The sequence below is a fragment of the Schistocerca nitens genome, unplaced genomic scaffold (genome assembly GCF_023898315.1).
Source record: "Schistocerca nitens isolate TAMUIC-IGC-003100 unplaced genomic scaffold, iqSchNite1.1 HiC_scaffold_333, whole genome shotgun sequence".
Classification (NCBI taxonomy): domain Eukaryota; kingdom Metazoa; phylum Arthropoda; class Insecta; order Orthoptera; family Acrididae; genus Schistocerca; species Schistocerca nitens.
The window spans coordinates 40,963-56,873 of NW_026045867.1; the positions used below are offsets into that span (position 1 = coordinate 40,963).

At 52.3% G+C, this 15,911-nt stretch overlaps 32 non-coding genes across 32 annotated transcripts; 25 read left to right on the plus strand and 7 right to left on the minus strand.

Moving 5' to 3' along the window:
• Positions 1–189: 189 nt before the first annotated feature.
• Positions 190–263, plus strand: Trnai-aau (transfer RNA isoleucine (anticodon AAU)). Its single transcript has one exon. It is a non-coding gene; the product is annotated as a tRNA-Ile (tRNA).
• A 766-nt stretch (positions 264–1,029) lies between these two features.
• Positions 1,030–1,101, minus strand: Trnag-ucc (transfer RNA glycine (anticodon UCC)). Its single transcript has one exon. It is a non-coding gene; the product is annotated as a tRNA-Gly (tRNA).
• Positions 1,102–1,431: 330 nt separating this feature from the next.
• Positions 1,432–1,502, plus strand: Trnag-gcc (transfer RNA glycine (anticodon GCC)). Its single transcript has one exon. It is a non-coding gene; the product is annotated as a tRNA-Gly (tRNA).
• Positions 1,503–1,800: 298 nt separating this feature from the next.
• Trnam-cau (transfer RNA methionine (anticodon CAU)) lies at positions 1,801–1,873 on the plus strand. The gene has a single exon. It is a non-coding gene; the product is annotated as a tRNA-Met (tRNA).
• Positions 1,874–2,326: 453 nt separating this feature from the next.
• Trnae-uuc (transfer RNA glutamic acid (anticodon UUC)) lies at positions 2,327–2,398 on the plus strand. The gene has a single exon. It is a non-coding gene; the product is annotated as a tRNA-Glu (tRNA).
• Positions 2,399–2,654: 256 nt separating this feature from the next.
• On the plus strand, positions 2,655–2,728 carry Trnai-aau (transfer RNA isoleucine (anticodon AAU)). The gene has a single exon. It is a non-coding gene; the product is annotated as a tRNA-Ile (tRNA).
• Positions 2,729–3,494: 766 nt separating this feature from the next.
• Positions 3,495–3,566, minus strand: Trnag-ucc (transfer RNA glycine (anticodon UCC)). The gene has a single exon. It is a non-coding gene; the product is annotated as a tRNA-Gly (tRNA).
• A 330-nt stretch (positions 3,567–3,896) lies between these two features.
• Positions 3,897–3,967, plus strand: Trnag-gcc (transfer RNA glycine (anticodon GCC)). Its single transcript has one exon. It is a non-coding gene; the product is annotated as a tRNA-Gly (tRNA).
• A 298-nt stretch (positions 3,968–4,265) lies between these two features.
• On the plus strand, positions 4,266–4,338 carry Trnam-cau (transfer RNA methionine (anticodon CAU)). The gene has a single exon. It is a non-coding gene; the product is annotated as a tRNA-Met (tRNA).
• A 453-nt stretch (positions 4,339–4,791) lies between these two features.
• Positions 4,792–4,863, plus strand: Trnae-uuc (transfer RNA glutamic acid (anticodon UUC)). Its single transcript has one exon. It is a non-coding gene; the product is annotated as a tRNA-Glu (tRNA).
• Positions 4,864–5,119: 256 nt separating this feature from the next.
• On the plus strand, positions 5,120–5,193 carry Trnai-aau (transfer RNA isoleucine (anticodon AAU)). The gene has a single exon. It is a non-coding gene; the product is annotated as a tRNA-Ile (tRNA).
• Positions 5,194–5,959: 766 nt separating this feature from the next.
• On the minus strand, positions 5,960–6,031 carry Trnag-ucc (transfer RNA glycine (anticodon UCC)). Its single transcript has one exon. It is a non-coding gene; the product is annotated as a tRNA-Gly (tRNA).
• Positions 6,032–6,361: 330 nt separating this feature from the next.
• On the plus strand, positions 6,362–6,432 carry Trnag-gcc (transfer RNA glycine (anticodon GCC)). The gene has a single exon. It is a non-coding gene; the product is annotated as a tRNA-Gly (tRNA).
• A 298-nt stretch (positions 6,433–6,730) lies between these two features.
• Positions 6,731–6,803, plus strand: Trnam-cau (transfer RNA methionine (anticodon CAU)). The gene has a single exon. It is a non-coding gene; the product is annotated as a tRNA-Met (tRNA).
• A 453-nt stretch (positions 6,804–7,256) lies between these two features.
• Trnae-uuc (transfer RNA glutamic acid (anticodon UUC)) lies at positions 7,257–7,328 on the plus strand. The gene has a single exon. It is a non-coding gene; the product is annotated as a tRNA-Glu (tRNA).
• Positions 7,329–7,584: 256 nt separating this feature from the next.
• Trnai-aau (transfer RNA isoleucine (anticodon AAU)) lies at positions 7,585–7,658 on the plus strand. Its single transcript has one exon. It is a non-coding gene; the product is annotated as a tRNA-Ile (tRNA).
• Positions 7,659–8,424: 766 nt separating this feature from the next.
• On the minus strand, positions 8,425–8,496 carry Trnag-ucc (transfer RNA glycine (anticodon UCC)). Its single transcript has one exon. It is a non-coding gene; the product is annotated as a tRNA-Gly (tRNA).
• Positions 8,497–8,826: 330 nt separating this feature from the next.
• Trnag-gcc (transfer RNA glycine (anticodon GCC)) lies at positions 8,827–8,897 on the plus strand. The gene has a single exon. It is a non-coding gene; the product is annotated as a tRNA-Gly (tRNA).
• Positions 8,898–9,195: 298 nt separating this feature from the next.
• Positions 9,196–9,268, plus strand: Trnam-cau (transfer RNA methionine (anticodon CAU)). Its single transcript has one exon. It is a non-coding gene; the product is annotated as a tRNA-Met (tRNA).
• Positions 9,269–9,721: 453 nt separating this feature from the next.
• Trnae-uuc (transfer RNA glutamic acid (anticodon UUC)) lies at positions 9,722–9,793 on the plus strand. Its single transcript has one exon. It is a non-coding gene; the product is annotated as a tRNA-Glu (tRNA).
• Positions 9,794–10,049: 256 nt separating this feature from the next.
• Positions 10,050–10,123, plus strand: Trnai-aau (transfer RNA isoleucine (anticodon AAU)). Its single transcript has one exon. It is a non-coding gene; the product is annotated as a tRNA-Ile (tRNA).
• A 766-nt stretch (positions 10,124–10,889) lies between these two features.
• Positions 10,890–10,961, minus strand: Trnag-ucc (transfer RNA glycine (anticodon UCC)). The gene has a single exon. It is a non-coding gene; the product is annotated as a tRNA-Gly (tRNA).
• Positions 10,962–11,291: 330 nt separating this feature from the next.
• Positions 11,292–11,362, plus strand: Trnag-gcc (transfer RNA glycine (anticodon GCC)). The gene has a single exon. It is a non-coding gene; the product is annotated as a tRNA-Gly (tRNA).
• Positions 11,363–11,660: 298 nt separating this feature from the next.
• Positions 11,661–11,733, plus strand: Trnam-cau (transfer RNA methionine (anticodon CAU)). Its single transcript has one exon. It is a non-coding gene; the product is annotated as a tRNA-Met (tRNA).
• A 453-nt stretch (positions 11,734–12,186) lies between these two features.
• On the plus strand, positions 12,187–12,258 carry Trnae-uuc (transfer RNA glutamic acid (anticodon UUC)). The gene has a single exon. It is a non-coding gene; the product is annotated as a tRNA-Glu (tRNA).
• Positions 12,259–12,514: 256 nt separating this feature from the next.
• Positions 12,515–12,588, plus strand: Trnai-aau (transfer RNA isoleucine (anticodon AAU)). Its single transcript has one exon. It is a non-coding gene; the product is annotated as a tRNA-Ile (tRNA).
• Positions 12,589–13,354: 766 nt separating this feature from the next.
• Positions 13,355–13,426, minus strand: Trnag-ucc (transfer RNA glycine (anticodon UCC)). Its single transcript has one exon. It is a non-coding gene; the product is annotated as a tRNA-Gly (tRNA).
• Positions 13,427–13,756: 330 nt separating this feature from the next.
• Trnag-gcc (transfer RNA glycine (anticodon GCC)) lies at positions 13,757–13,827 on the plus strand. The gene has a single exon. It is a non-coding gene; the product is annotated as a tRNA-Gly (tRNA).
• A 298-nt stretch (positions 13,828–14,125) lies between these two features.
• Positions 14,126–14,198, plus strand: Trnam-cau (transfer RNA methionine (anticodon CAU)). Its single transcript has one exon. It is a non-coding gene; the product is annotated as a tRNA-Met (tRNA).
• A 453-nt stretch (positions 14,199–14,651) lies between these two features.
• Trnae-uuc (transfer RNA glutamic acid (anticodon UUC)) lies at positions 14,652–14,723 on the plus strand. Its single transcript has one exon. It is a non-coding gene; the product is annotated as a tRNA-Glu (tRNA).
• A 256-nt stretch (positions 14,724–14,979) lies between these two features.
• Positions 14,980–15,053, plus strand: Trnai-aau (transfer RNA isoleucine (anticodon AAU)). Its single transcript has one exon. It is a non-coding gene; the product is annotated as a tRNA-Ile (tRNA).
• A 766-nt stretch (positions 15,054–15,819) lies between these two features.
• Positions 15,820–15,891, minus strand: Trnag-ucc (transfer RNA glycine (anticodon UCC)). The gene has a single exon. It is a non-coding gene; the product is annotated as a tRNA-Gly (tRNA).
• Positions 15,892–15,911: the final 20 nt, after the last annotated feature.

Consider the following 15,911-nt stretch of genomic DNA (forward strand, 5'->3'; position numbering starts at 1 on the left):
CATTATAGCTACTGGTTCGCAAACGTCAGCCGAAAACAGTCGAGAGAAACGGGCACGCAATGAAATTACTAAGAGCAGCGGAATAAAGGGAGGAGAGACGCTGGTCCACTGTTGGACTGCTGCATAGAAATGTTACATGGCAATACGCACAGCAATTGCCGCAAAGCGATGGAAGTCTCTTTGCACCGAGGCCCGTTAGCTCAGTTGGTTAGAGCGTCGTGCTAATAACGCGAAGGTCGTGGGTTCGATCCCCCCACGGGCCACTACGATTTTACTATTTCAAAAAGGCAACGCCGATTTCCCCGGGGAAGCATGGTGACAAAGAAATCGTCACATTGTTGTGGGAGCTGCTAGGGGACCCGAACGCGACGTGTCGGGACGCGCTAAAACACTTCACTGGTCACAGCACGCTGAACACACAGTTTCTCGTCCGATCACCGCTACTGCGCGACGCTGGGCGTTGTCAGTGCTTGGGCGGGTGACCGCCTGCGAACGCAGGGCACTGTCGACAGTTTCAATTCGTATTTCTCTTTCCTCTTCGCTTTCGGAGCTGCAGCGCTATTCGGTCATGGGCACTGGCGCCACGTTTTGCCTCTCGGTATGCCAAGTCGCGCCGTGCGGCCACAGTGTAATGAAGGAGCGTGTTGTAAAACACGCAACAAAGAAAGAAAGGAAGGATGGAAGGAAGGAAGGAAGGAATGAATGTACTAGTAATAAAACTGAATTTGTATGACAGAACATGTATAATCACACAATGATAACAGGCAGCGGGTCTTTACCTGAGGCATAAGTAATGTTGTGCCCGCCTCGCCATACCTCTCTCAGTCGTTTCGCGTGCTTGTCCTTTTGATATAGGCCGATTGGAGAGCGTCAGCTCTCGCGTCAGCCGAGCAAAGTCGAGACAAGTCGAGACTCAAGGGGAATCGACGCACACACTATAGGGTGGCCTGCAGCGACTAAGAGGGGGAAAGAAACATTAATTTAAGGACGCGTGGCAAAAGTACTCGTACGCAAAAGTAAAAAGCCGGCTGCGGTGGCCGGGAATCGAACCCGGATCAACTGCTTGGAAGGCAACTATGCTGACCATTACACCACCACCGCACAGTTTCCTTCCGCGCACGCCGCGCTGTGTCTGCTTCCCGCCTGTCGGCGGCGGCTCAAGGTGGTCGTAGCTGTAGGCGCATTACGGGGTGGGCGAGCGCACCCAGACAGCGTCTCGACGCACATTTCGCGTCCTTTGGCAAGAGTCGTCGCGTGCGTGCGCCGCATGAGTACTTAGACGATCGCATTCTGGCGTCATTTTTAAGCAGTGCAGTGCAGGATTCAGCGTCTGTAGCATTCTCTCGAGAGGATGCGACGGCGCTGGACGGTAGTCCCACTTTCCCTTCAGGCGTCTCCGCGGAAAGCACCAGGAAGCTGTTAACTAGCTGAGCATCGGTGGTTCAGTGGTAGAATGCTCGCCTGCCACGCGGGCGGCCCGGGTTCGATTCCCGGCCGATGCATCATTTTCTTTTTTCTCCGATAATGGTGCCGCGTGTGTTTCGCACTCGAACTGCGTGAGCCATGAGAATGAACCGCGGGATTCCGTGTGGAAAGAACCAAACATGCAGCGCGCACGACTTGTCGTTTGGGCGCTTGCGTGCTATTGTACGTACTGGCGTCGGCCTAGCATAGCAAGTTGCCTGTCGCGCCGGGAATGCACGTGTAGCAACGGAAAAAAGTTAGCCAGGAAGTGCAGATAGACTCTCCTCCACTGGTATTCGGTACTTACAGAGATTCCAGAGGGTGCGGCGATCACCTGCCTCGGTAGCGCAGTAGGCAGCGCGTAAGTCTCATAATCTTAAGGTCGTGAGTTCGATCCTCACCCGGGGCATTTAATTTACTTTCGTTCACAGCTAAATTGACGGCTCTGCGGTTGCGAAGGAGCGAAACACTTTGTAGTTCGTTATGCACAAGGCTTCAACGACTCAGCGTGAAAATGTTCACTTCCCGTTATTACTACTTGCAGTTCCTTTCTAATTTTTTTAGAAAAATGTACTAGTAGTAAAACTGAATTTCGTATGATGTAACATATAAAGTCACACAATGTACGACCTGCTATATAATGACAGGCAGCAGGTCTTTAGTAGCAAAATAAGTAAATAAATATTACTACTTACAGGTTTGGTTTCCCTCCTACCCCAGTAACAACGAGACCAAAAGCAATGGTTTGTGACTGTTGCCATGCGCGCCTCGGCATGGTCGCGCGAAAAGATGCTCGCAAACAGGGAAAGTGCGACACGGAGAGCGAGTGGACGGCGTGTAAGCACGATGGAATATGCGCGCGTCCGGTGTGGTCTAGTGGCTAGGATACCTGGCTTTCACCCAGGAGGCCCGGGTTCGATTCCCGGTACCGGAACGGAATTTTTTCGGAACAAATCACGACAAGTTTTGACCGTGCGAAATGCTGTTTCACGTCCTCCTCGCATTATAGCTACTGGTTCGCAAACGTCAGCCGAAAACAGTCGAGAGAAACGGGCACGCAATGAAATTACTAAGAGCAGCGGAATAAAGGGAGGAGAGACGCTGGTCCACTGTTGGACTGCTGCATAGAAATGTTACATGGCAATACGCACAGCAATTGCCGCAAAGCGATGGAAGTCTCTTTGCACCGAGGCCCGTTAGCTCAGTTGGTTAGAGCGTCGTGCTAATAACGCGAAGGTCGTGGGTTCGATCCCCCCACGGGCCACTACGATTTTACTATTTCAAAAAGGCAACGCCGATTTCCCCGGGGAAGCATGGTGACAAAGAAATCGTCACATTGTTGTGGGAGCTGCTAGGGGACCCGAACGCGACGTGTCGGGACGCGCTAAAACACTTCACTGGTCACAGCACGCTGAACACACAGTTTCTCGTCCGATCACCGCTACTGCGCGACGCTGGGCGTTGTCAGTGCTTGGGCGGGTGACCGCCTGCGAACGCAGGGCACTGTCGACAGTTTCAATTCGTATTTCTCTTTCCTCTTCGCTTTCGGAGCTGCAGCGCTATTCGGTCATGGGCACTGGCGCCACGTTTTGCCTCTCGGTATGCCAAGTCGCGCCGTGCGGCCACAGTGTAATGAAGGAGCGTGTTGTAAAACACGCAACAAAGAAAGAAAGGAAGGATGGAAGGAAGGAAGGAAGGAATGAATGTACTAGTAATAAAACTGAATTTGTATGACAGAACATGTATAATCACACAATGATAACAGGCAGCGGGTCTTTACCTGAGGCATAAGTAATGTTGTGCCCGCCTCGCCATACCTCTCTCAGTCGTTTCGCGTGCTTGTCCTTTTGATATAGGCCGATTGGAGAGCGTCAGCTCTCGCGTCAGCCGAGCAAAGTCGAGACAAGTCGAGACTCAAGGGGAATCGACGCACACACTATAGGGTGGCCTGCAGCGACTAAGAGGGGGAAAGAAACATTAATTTAAGGACGCGTGGCAAAAGTACTCGTACGCAAAAGTAAAAAGCCGGCTGCGGTGGCCGGGAATCGAACCCGGATCAACTGCTTGGAAGGCAACTATGCTGACCATTACACCACCACCGCACAGTTTCCTTCCGCGCACGCCGCGCTGTGTCTGCTTCCCGCCTGTCGGCGGCGGCTCAAGGTGGTCGTAGCTGTAGGCGCATTACGGGGTGGGCGAGCGCACCCAGACAGCGTCTCGACGCACATTTCGCGTCCTTTGGCAAGAGTCGTCGCGTGCGTGCGCCGCACGAGTACTTAGACGATCGCATTCTGGCGTCATTTTTAAGCAGTGCAGTGCAGGATTCAGCGTCTGTAGCATTCTCTCGAGAGGATGCGACGGCGCTGGACGGTAGTCCCACTTTCCCTTCAGGCGTCTCCGCGGAAAGCACCAGGAAGCTGTTAACTAGTTGAGCATCGGTGGTTCAGTGGTAGAATGCTCGCCTGCCACGCGGGCGGCCCGGGTTCGATTCCCGGCCGATGCATCATTTTCTTTTTTCTCCGATAATGGTGCCGCGTGTGTTTCGCACTCGAACTGCGTGAGCCATGAGAATGAACCGCGGGATTCCGTGTGGAAAGAACCAAACATGCAGCGCGCACGACTTGTCGTTTGGGCGCTTGCGTGCTATTGTACGTACTGGCGTCGGCCTAGCATAGCAAGTTGCCTGTCGCGCCGGGAATGCACGTGTAGCAACGGAAAAAAGTTAGCCAGGAAGTGCAGATAGACTCTCCTCCACTGGTATTCGGTACTTACAGAGATTCCAGAGGGTGCGGCGATCACCTGCCTCGGTAGCGCAGTAGGCAGCGCGTAAGTCTCATAATCTTAAGGTCGTGAGTTCGATCCTCACCCGGGGCATTTAATTTACTTTCGTTCACAGCTAAATTGACGGCTCTGCGGTTGCGAAGGAGCGAAACACTTTGTAGTTCGTTATGCACAAGGCTTCAACGACTCAGCGTGAAAATGTTCACTTCCCGTTATTACTACTTGCAGTTCCTTTCTAATTTTTTTAGAAAAATGTACTAGTAGTAAAACTGAATTTCGTATGATGTAACATATAAAGTCACACAATGTACGACCTGCTATATAATGACAGGCAGCAGGTCTTTAGTAGCAAAATAAGTAAATAAATATTACTACTTACAGGTTTGGTTTCCCTCCTACCCCAGTAACAACGAGACCAAAAGCAATGGTTTGTGACTGTTGCCATGCGCGCCTCGGCATGGTCGCGCGAAAAGATGCTCGCAAACAGGGAAAGTGCGACACGGAGAGCGAGTGGACGGCGTGTAAGCACGATGGAATATGCGCGCGTCCGGTGTGGTCTAGTGGCTAGGATACCTGGCTTTCACCCAGGAGGCCCGGGTTCGATTCCCGGTACCGGAACGGAATTTTTTCGGAACAAATCACGACAAGTTTTGACCGTGCGAAATGCTGTTTCACGTCCTCCTCGCATTATAGCTACTGGTTCGCAAACGTCAGCCGAAAACAGTCGAGAGAAACGGGCACGCAATGAAATTACTAAGAGCAGCGGAATAAAGGGAGGAGAGACGCTGGTCCACTGTTGGACTGCTGCATAGAAATGTTACATGGCAATACGCACAGCAATTGCCGCAAAGCGATGGAAGTCTCTTTGCACCGAGGCCCGTTAGCTCAGTTGGTTAGAGCGTCGTGCTAATAACGCGAAGGTCGTGGGTTCGATCCCCCCACGGGCCACTACGATTTTACTATTTCAAAAAGGCAACGCCGATTTCCCCGGGGAAGCATGGTCACAAAGAAATCGTCACATTGTTGTGGGAGCTGCTAGGGGACCCGAACGCGACGTGTCGGGACGCGCTAAAACACTTCACTGGTCACAGCACGCTGAACACACAGTTTCTCGTCCGATCACCGCTACTGCGCGACGCTGGGCGTTGTCAGTGCTTGGGCGGGTGACCGCCTGCGAACGCAGGGCACTGTCGACAGTTTCAATTCGTATTTCTCTTTCCTCTTCGCTTTCGGAGCTGCAGCGCTATTCGGTCATGGGCACTGGCGCCACGTTTTGCCTCTCGGTATGCCAAGTCGCGCCGTGCGGCCACAGTGTAATGAAGGAGCGTGTTGTAAAACACGCAACAAAGAAAGAAAGGAAGGATGGAAGGAAGGAAGGAAGGAATGAATGTACTAGTAATAAAACTGAATTTGTATGACAGAACATGTATAATCACACAATGATAACAGGCAGCGGGTCTTTACCTGAGGCATAAGTAATGTTGTGCCCGCCTCGCCATACCTCTCTCAGTCGTTTCGCGTGCTTGTCCTTTTGATATAGGCCGATTGGAGAGCGTCAGCTCTCGCGTCAGCCGAGCAAAGTCGAGACAAGTCGAGACTCAAGGGGAATCGACGCACACACTATAGGGTGGCCTGCAGCGACTAAGAGGGGGAAAGAAACATTAATTTAAGGACGCGTGGCAAAAGTACTCGTACGCAAAAGTAAAAAGCCGGCTGCGGTGGCCGGGAATCGAACCCGGATCAACTGCTTGGAAGGCAACTATGCTGACCATTACACCACCACCGCACAGTTTCCTTCCGCGCACGCCGCGCTGTGTCTGCTTCCCGCCTGTCGGCGGCGGCTCAAGGTGGTCGTAGCTGTAGGCGCATTACGGGGTGGGCGAGCGCACCCAGACAGCGTCTCGACGCACATTTCGCGTCCTTTGGCAAGAGTCGTCGCGTGCGTGCGCCGCACGAGTACTTAGACGATCGCATTCTGGCGTCATTTTTAAGCAGTGCAGTGCAGGATTCAGCGTCTGTAGCATTCTCTCGAGAGGATGCGACGGCGCTGGACGGTAGTCCCACTTTCCCTTCAGGCGTCTCCGCGGAAAGCACCAGGAAGCTGTTAACTAGCTGAGCATCGGTGGTTCAGTGGTAGAATGCTCGCCTGCCACGCGGGCGGCCCGGGTTCGATTCCCGGCCGATGCATCATTTTCTTTTTTCTCCGATAATGGTGCCGCGTGTGTTTCGCACTCGAACTGCGTGAGCCATGAGAATGAACCGCGGGATTCCGTGTGGAAAGAACCAAACATGCAGCGCGCACGACTTGTCGTTTGGGCGCTTGCGTGCTATTGTACGTACTGGCGTCGGCCTAGCATAGCAAGTTGCCTGTCGCGCCGGGAATGCACGTGTAGCAACGGAAAAAAGTTAGCCAGGAAGTGCAGATAGACTCTCCTCCACTGGTATTCGGTACTTACAGAGATTCCAGAGGGTGCGGCGATCACCTGCCTCGGTAGCGCAGTAGGCAGCGCGTAAGTCTCATAATCTTAAGGTCGTGAGTTCGATCCTCACCCGGGGCATTTAATTTACTTTCGTTCACAGCTAAATTGACGGCTCTGCGGTTGCGAAGGAGCGAAACACTTTGTAGTTCGTTATGCACAAGGCTTCAACGACTCAGCGTGAAAATGTTCACTTCCCGTTATTACTACTTGCAGTTCCTTTCTAATTTTTTTAGAAAAATGTACTAGTAGTAAAACTGAATTTCGTATGATGTAACATATAAAGTCACACAATGTACGACCTGCTATATAATGACAGGCAGCAGGTCTTTAGTAGCAAAATAAGTAAATAAATATTACTACTTACAGGTTTGGTTTCCCTCCTACCCCAGTAACAACGAGACCAAAAGCAATGGTTTGTGACTGTTGCCATGCGCGCCTCGGCATGGTCGCGCGAAAAGATGCTCGCAAACAGGGAAAGTGCGACACGGAGAGCGAGTGGACGGCGTGTAAGCACGATGGAATATGCGCGCGTCCGGTGTGGTCTAGTGGCTAGGATACCTGGCTTTCACCCAGGAGGCCCGGGTTCGATTCCCGGTACCGGAACGGAATTTTTTCGGAACAAATCACGACAAGTTTTGACCGTGCGAAATGCTGTTTCACGTCCTCCTCGCATTATAGCTACTGGTTCGCAAACGTCAGCCGAAAACAGTCGAGAGAAACGGGCACGCAATGAAATTACTAAGAGCAGCGGAATAAAGGGAGGAGAGACGCTGGTCCACTGTTGGACTGCTGCATAGAAATGTTACATGGCAATACGCACAGCAATTGCCGCAAAGCGATGGAAGTCTCTTTGCACCGAGGCCCGTTAGCTCAGTTGGTTAGAGCGTCGTGCTAATAACGCGAAGGTCGTGGGTTCGATCCCCCCACGGGCCACTACGATTTTACTATTTCAAAAAGGCAACGCCGATTTCCCCGGGGAAGCATGGTGACAAAGAAATCGTCACATTGTTGTGGGAGCTGCTAGGGGACCCGAACGCGACGTGTCGGGACGCGCTAAAACACTTCACTGGTCACAGCACGCTGAACACACAGTTTCTCGTCCGATCACCGCTACTGCGCGACGCTGGGCGTTGTCAGTGCTTGGGCGGGTGACCGCCTGCGAACGCAGGGCACTGTCGACAGTTTCAATTCGTATTTCTCTTTCCTCTTCGCTTTCGGAGCTGCAGCGCTATTCGGTCATGGGCACTGGCGCCACGTTTTGCCTCTCGGTATGCCAAGTCGCGCCGTGCGGCCACAGTGTAATGAAGGAGCGTGTTGTAAAACACGCAACAAAGAAAGAAAGGAAGGATGGAAGGAAGGAAGGAAGGAATGAATGTACTAGTAATAAAACTGAATTTGTATGACAGAACATGTATAATCACACAATGATAACAGGCAGCGGGTCTTTACCTGAGGCATAAGTAATGTTGTGCCCGCCTCGCCATACCTCTCTCAGTCGTTTCGCGTGCTTGTCCTTTTGATATAGGCCGATTGGAGAGCGTCAGCTCTCGCGTCAGCCGAGCAAAGTCGAGACAAGTCGAGACTCAAGGGGAATCGACGCACACACTATAGGGTGGCCTGCAGCGACTAAGAGGGGGAAAGAAACATTAATTTAAGGACGCGTGGCAAAAGTACTCGTACGCAAAAGTAAAAAGCCGGCTGCGGTGGCCGGGAATCGAACCCGGATCAACTGCTTGGAAGGCAACTATGCTGACCATTACACCACCACCGCACAGTTTCCTTCCGCGCACGCCGCGCTGTGTCTGCTTCCCGCCTGTCGGCGGCGGCTCAAGGTGGTCGTAGCTGTAGGCGCATTACGGGGTGGGCGAGCGCACCCAGACAGCGTCTCGACGCACATTTCGCGTCCTTTGGCAAGAGTCGTCGCGTGCGTGCGCCGCATGAGTACTTAGACGATCGCATTCTGGCGTCATTTTTAAGCAGTGCAGTGCAGGATTCAGCGTCTGTAGCATTCTCTCGAGAGGATGCGACGGCGCTGGACGGTAGTCCCACTTTCCCTTCAGACGTCTCCGCGGAAAGCACCAGGAAGCTGTTAACTAGCTGAGCATCGGTGGTTCAGTGGTAGAATGCTCGCCTGCCACGCGGGCGGCCCGGGTTCGATTCCCGGCCGATGCATCATTTTCTTTTTTCTCCGATAATGGTGCCGCGTGTGTTTCGCACTCGAACTGCGTGAGCCATGAGAATGAACCGCGGGATTCCGTGTGGAAAGAACCAAACATGCAGCGCGCACGACTTGTCGTTTGGGCGCTTGCGTGCTATTGTACGTACTGGCGTCGGCCTAGCATAGCAAGTTGCCTGTCGCGCCGGGAATGCACGTGTAGCAACGGAAAAAAGTTAGCCAGGAAGTGCAGATAGACTCTCCTCCACTGGTATTCGGTACTTACAGAGATTCCAGAGGGTGCGGCGATCACCTGCCTCGGTAGCGCAGTAGGCAGCGCGTAAGTCTCATAATCTTAAGGTCGTGAGTTCGATCCTCACCCGGGGCATTTAATTTACTTTCGTTCACAGCTAAATTGACGGCTCTGCGGTTGCGAAGGAGCGAAACACTTTGTAGTTCGTTATGCACAAGGCTTCAACGACTCAGCGTGAAAATGTTCACTTCCCGTTATTACTACTTGCAGTTCCTTTCTAATTTTTTTAGAAAAATGTACTAGTAGTAAAACTGAATTTCGTATGATGTAACATATAAAGTCACACAATGTACGACCTGCTATATAATGACAGGCAGCAGGTCTTTAGTAGCAAAATAAGTAAATAAATATTACTACTTACAGGTTTGGTTTCCCTCCTACCCCAGTAACAACGAGACCAAAAGCAATGGTTTGTGACTGTTGCCATGCGCGCCTCGGCATGGTCGCGCGAAAAGATGCTCGCAAACAGGGAAAGTGCGACACGGAGAGCGAGTGGACGGCGTGTAAGCACGATGGAATATGCGCGCGTCCGGTGTGGTCTAGTGGCTAGGATACCTGGCTTTCACCCAGGAGGCCCGGGTTCGATTCCCGGTACCGGAACGGAATTTTTTCGGAACAAATCACGACAAGTTTTGACCGTGCGAAATGCTGTTTCACGTCCTCCTCGCATTATAGCTACTGGTTCGCAAACGTCAGCCGAAAACAGTCGAGAGAAACGGGCACGCAATGAAATTACTAAGAGCAGCGGAATAAAGGGAGGAGAGACGCTGGTCCACTGTTGGACTGCTGCATAGAAATGTTACATGGCAATACGCACAGCAATTGCCGCAAAGCGATGGAAGTCTCTTTGCACCGAGGCCCGTTAGCTCAGTTGGTTAGAGCGTCGTGCTAATAACGCGAAGGTCGTGGGTTCGATCCCCCCACGGGCCACTACGATTTTACTATTTCAAAAAGGCAACGCCGATTTCCCCGGGGAAGCATGGTGACAAAGAAATCGTCACATTGTTGTGGGAGCTGCTAGGGGACCCGAACGCGACGTGTCGGGACGCGCTAAAACACTTCACTGGTCACAGCACGCTGAACACACAGTTTCTCGTCCGATCACCGCTACTGCGCGACGCTGGGCGTTGTCAGTGCTTGGGCGGGTGACCGCCTGCGAACGCAGGGCACTGTCGACAGTTTCAATTCGTATTTCTCTTTCCTCTTCGCTTTCGGAGCTGCAGCGCTATTCGGTCATGGGCACTGGCGCCACGTTTTGCCTCTCGGTATGCCAAGTCGCGCCGTGCGGCCACAGTGTAATGAAGGAGCGTGTTGTAAAACACGCAACAAAGAAAGAAAGGAAGGATGGAAGGAAGGAAGGAAGGAATGAATGTACTAGTAATAAAACTGAATTTGTATGACAGAACATGTATAATCACACAATGATAACAGGCAGCGGGTCTTTACCTGAGGCATAAGTAATGTTGTGCCCGCCTCGCCATACCTCTCTCAGTCGTTTCGCGTGCTTGTCCTTTTGATATAGGCCGATTGGAGAGCGTCAGCTCTCGCGTCAGCCGAGCAAAGTCGAGACAAGTCGAGACTCAAGGGGAATCGACGCACACACTATAGGGTGGCCTGCAGCGACTAAGAGGGGGAAAGAAACATTAATTTAAGGACGCGTGGCAAAAGTACTCGTACGCAAAAGTAAAAAGCCGGCTGCGGTGGCCGGGAATCGAACCCGGATCAACTGCTTGGAAGGCAACTATGCTGACCATTACACCACCACCGCACAGTTTCCTTCCGCGCACGCCGCGCTGTGTCTGCTTCCCGCCTGTCGGCGGCGGCTCAAGGTGGTCGTAGCTGTAGGCGCATTACGGGGTGGGCGAGCGCACCCAGACAGCGTCTCGACGCACATTTCGCGTCCTTTGGCAAGAGTCGTCGCGTGCGTGCGCCGCATGAGTACTTAGACGATCGCATTCTGGCGTCATTTTTAAGCAGTGCAGTGCAGGATTCAGCGTCTGTAGCATTCTCTCGAGAGGATGCGACGGCGCTGGACGGTAGTCCCACTTTCCCTTCAGACGTCTCCGCGGAAAGCACCAGGAAGCTGTTAACTAGCTGAGCATCGGTGGTTCAGTGGTAGAATGCTCGCCTGCCACGCGGGCGGCCCGGGTTCGATTCCCGGCCGATGCATCATTTTCTTTTTTCTCCGATAATGGTGCCGCGTGTGTTTCGCACTCGAACTGCGTGAGCCATGAGAATGAACCGCGGGATTCCGTGTGGAAAGAACCAAACATGCAGCGCGCACGACTTGTCGTTTGGGCGCTTGCGTGCTATTGTACGTACTGGCGTCGGCCTAGCATAGCAAGTTGCCTGTCGCGCCGGGAATGCACGTGTAGCAACGGAAAAAAGTTAGCCAGGAAGTGCAGATAGACTCTCCTCCACTGGTATTCGGTACTTACAGAGATTCCAGAGGGTGCGGCGATCACCTGCCTCGGTAGCGCAGTAGGCAGCGCGTAAGTCTCATAATCTTAAGGTCGTGAGTTCGATCCTCACCCGGGGCATTTAATTTACTTTCGTTCACAGCTAAATTGACGGCTCTGCGGTTGCGAAGGAGCGAAACACTTTGTAGTTCGTTATGCACAAGGCTTCAACGACTCAGCGTGAAAATGTTCACTTCCCGTTATTACTACTTGCAGTTCCTTTCTAATTTTTTTAGAAAAATGTACTAGTAGTAAAACTGAATTTCGTATGATGTAACATATAAAGTCACACAATGTACGACCTGCTATATAATGACAGGCAGCAGGTCTTTAGTAGCAAAATAAGTAAATAAATATTACTACTTACAGGTTTGGTTTCCCTCCTACCCCAGTAACAACGAGACCAAAAGCAATGGTTTGTGACTGTTGCCATGCGCGCCTCGGCATGGTCGCGCGAAAAGATGCTCGCAAACAGGGAAAGTGCGACACGGAGAGCGAGTGGACGGCGTGTAAGCACGATGGAATATGCGCGCGTCCGGTGTGGTCTAGTGGCTAGGATACCTGGCTTTCACCCAGGAGGCCCGGGTTCGATTCCCGGTACCGGAACGGAATTTTTTCGGAACAAATCACGACAAGTTTTGACCGTGCGAAATGCTGTTTCACGTCCTCCTCGCATTATAGCTACTGGTTCGCAAACGTCAGCCGAAAACAGTCGAGAGAAACGGGCACGCAATGAAATTACTAAGAGCAGCGGAATAAAGGGAGGAGAGACGCTGGTCCACTGTTGGACTGCTGCATAGAAATGTTACATGGCAATACGCACAGCAATTGCCGCAAAGCGATGGAAGTCTCTTTGCACCGAGGCCCGTTAGCTCAGTTGGTTAGAGCGTCGTGCTAATAACGCGAAGGTCGTGGGTTCGATCCCCCCACGGGCCACTACGATTTTACTATTTCAAAAAGGCAACGCCGATTTCCCCGGGGAAGCATGGTGACAAAGAAATCGTCACATTGTTGTGGGAGCTGCTAGGGGACCCGAACGCGACGTGTCGGGACGCGCTAAAACACTTCACTGGTCACAGCACGCTGAACACACAGTTTCTCGTCCGATCACCGCTACTGCGCGACGCTGGGCGTTGTCAGTGCTTGGGCGGGTGACCGCCTGCGAACGCAGGGCACTGTCGACAGTTTCAATTCGTATTTCTCTTTCCTCTTCGCTTTCGGAGCTGCAGCGCTATTCGGTCATGGGCACTGGCGCCACGTTTTGCCTCTCGGTATGCCAAGTCGCGCCGTGCGGCCACAGTGTAATGAAGGAGCGTGTTGTAAAACACGCAACAAAGAAAGAAAGGAAGGATGGAAGGAAGGAAGGAAGGAATGAATGTACTAGTAATAAAACTGAATTTGTATGACAGAACATGTATAATCACACAATGATAACAGGCAGCGGGTCTTTACCTGAGGCATAAGTAATGTTGTGCCCGCCTCGCCATACCTCTCTCAGTCGTTTCGCGTGCTTGTCCTTTTGATATAGGCCGATTGGAGAGCGTCAGCTCTCGCGTCAGCCGAGCAAAGTCGAGACAAGTCGAGACTCAAGGGGAATCGACGCACACACTATAGGGTGGCCTGCAGCGACTAAGAGGGGGAAAGAAACATTAATTTAAGGACGCGTGGCAAAAGTACTCGTACGCAAAAGTAAAAAGCCGGCTGCGGTGGCCGGGAATCGAACCCGGATCAACTGCTTGGAAGGCAACTATGCTGACCATTACACCACCACCGCACAGTTTCCTTCCGCGCACGCCGCGCTGTGTCTGCTTCCCGCCTGTCGGCGGCGGCTCAAGGTGGTCGTAGCTGTAGGCGCATTACGGGGTGGGCGAGCGCACCCAGACAGCGTCTCGACGCACATTTCGCGTCCTTTGGCAAGAGTCGTCGCGTGCGTGCGCCGCACGAGTACTTAGACGATCGCATTCTGGCGTCATTTTTAAGCAGTGCAGTGCAGGATTCAGCGTCTGTAGCATTCTCTCGAGAGGATGCGACGGCGCTGGACGGTAGTCCCACTTTCCCTTCAGGCGTCTCCGCGGAAAGCACCAGGAAGCTGTTAACTAGCTGAGCATCGGTGGTTCAGTGGTAGAATGCTCGCCTGCCACGCGGGCGGCCCGGGTTCGATTCCCGGCCGATGCATCATTTTCTTTTTTCTCCGATAATGGTGCCGCGTGTGTTTCGCACTCGAACTGCGTGAGCCATGAGAATGAACCGCGGGATTCCGTGTGGAAAGAACCAAACATGCAGCGCGCACGACTTGTCGTTTGGGCGCTTGCGTGCTATTGTACGTACTGGCGTCGGCCTAGCATAGCAAGTTGCCTGTCGCGCCGGGAATGCACGTGTAGCAACGGAAAAAAGTTAGCCAGGAAGTGCAGATAGACTCTCCTCCACTGGTATTCGGTACTTACAGAGATTCCAGAGGGTGCGGCGATCACCTGCCTCGGTAGCGCAGTAGGCAGCGCGTAAGTCTCATAATCTTAAGGTCGTGAGTTCGATCCTCACCCGGGGCATTTAATTTACTTTCGTTCACAGCTAAATTGACGGCTCTGCGGTTGCGAAGGAGCGAAACACTTTGTAGTTCGTTATGCACAAGGCTTCAACGACTCAGCGTGAAAATGTTCACTTCCCGTTATTACTACTTGCAGTTCCTTTCTAATTTTTTTAGAAAAATGTACTAGTAGTAAAACTGAATTTCGTATGATGTAACATATAAAGTCACACAATGTACGACCTGCTATATAATGACAGGCAGCAGGTCTTTAGTAGCAAAATAAGTAAATAAATATTACTACTTACAGGTTTGGTTTCCCTCCTACCCCAGTAACAACGAGACCAAAAGCAATGGTTTGTGACTGTTGCCATGCGCGCCTCGGCATGGTCGCGCGAAAAGATGCTCGCAAACAGGGAAAGTGCGACACGGAGAGCGAGTGGACGGCGTGTAAGCACGATGGAATATGCGCGCGTCCGGTGTGGTCTAGTGGCTAGGATACCTGGCTTTCACCCAGGAGGCCCGGGTTCGATTCCCGGTACCGGAACGGAATTTTTTCGGAACAAATCACGACAAGTTTTGACCGTGCGAAATGCTGTTTCACGTCCTCCTCGCATTATAGCTACTGGTTCGCAAACGTCAGCCGAAAACAGTCGAGAGAAACGGGCACGCAATGAAATTACTAAGAGCAGCGGAATAAAGGGAGGAGAGACGCTGGTCCACTGTTGGACTGCTGCATAGAAATGTTACATGGCAATACGCACAGCAATTGCCGCAAAGCGATGGAAGTCTCTTTGCACCGAGGCCCGTTAGCTCAGTTGGTTAGAGCGTCGTGCTAATAACGCGAAGGTCGTGGGTTCGATCCCCCCACGGGCCACTACGATTTTACTATTTCAAAAAGGCAACGCCGATTTCCCCGGGGAAGCATGGTCACAAAGAAATCGTCACATTGTTGTGGGAGCTGCTAGGGGACCCGAACGCGACGTGTCGGGACGCGCTAAAACACTTCACTGGTCACAGCACGCTGAACACACAGTTTCTCGTCCGATCACCGCTACTGCGCGACGCTGGGCGTTGTCAGTGCTTGGGCGGGTGACCGCCTGCGAACGCAGGGCACTGTCGACAGTTTCAATTCGTATTTCTCTTTCCTCTTCGCTTTCGGAGCTGCAGCGCTATTCGGTCATGGGCACTGGCGCCACGTTTTGCCTCTCGGTATGCCAAGTCGCGCCGTGCGGCCACAGTGTAATGAAGGAGCGTGTTGTAAAACACGCAACAAAGAAAGAAAGGAAGGATGGAAGGAAGGAAGGAAGGAATGAATGTACTAGTAATAAAACTGAATTTGTATGACAGAACATGTATAATCACACAATGATAACAGGCAGCGGGTCTTTACCTGAGGCATAAGTAATGTTGTGCCCGCCTCGCCATACCTCTCTCAGTCGTTTCGCGTGCTTGTCCTTTTGATATAGGCCGATTGGAGAGCGTCAGCTCTCGCGTCAGCCGAGCAAAGTCGAGACAAGTCGAGACTCAAGGGGAATCGACGCACACACTATAGGGTGGCCTGCAGCGACTAAGAGGGGGAAAGAAACATTAATTTAAGGACGCGTGGCAAAAGTACTCGTACGCAAAAGTAAAAAGCCGGCTGCGGTGGCCGGGAATCGAACCCGGATCAACTGCTTGGAAGGCAACTATGCTGACCATTACACCACCACCGCACAGTTTCCTTCCGCGCACG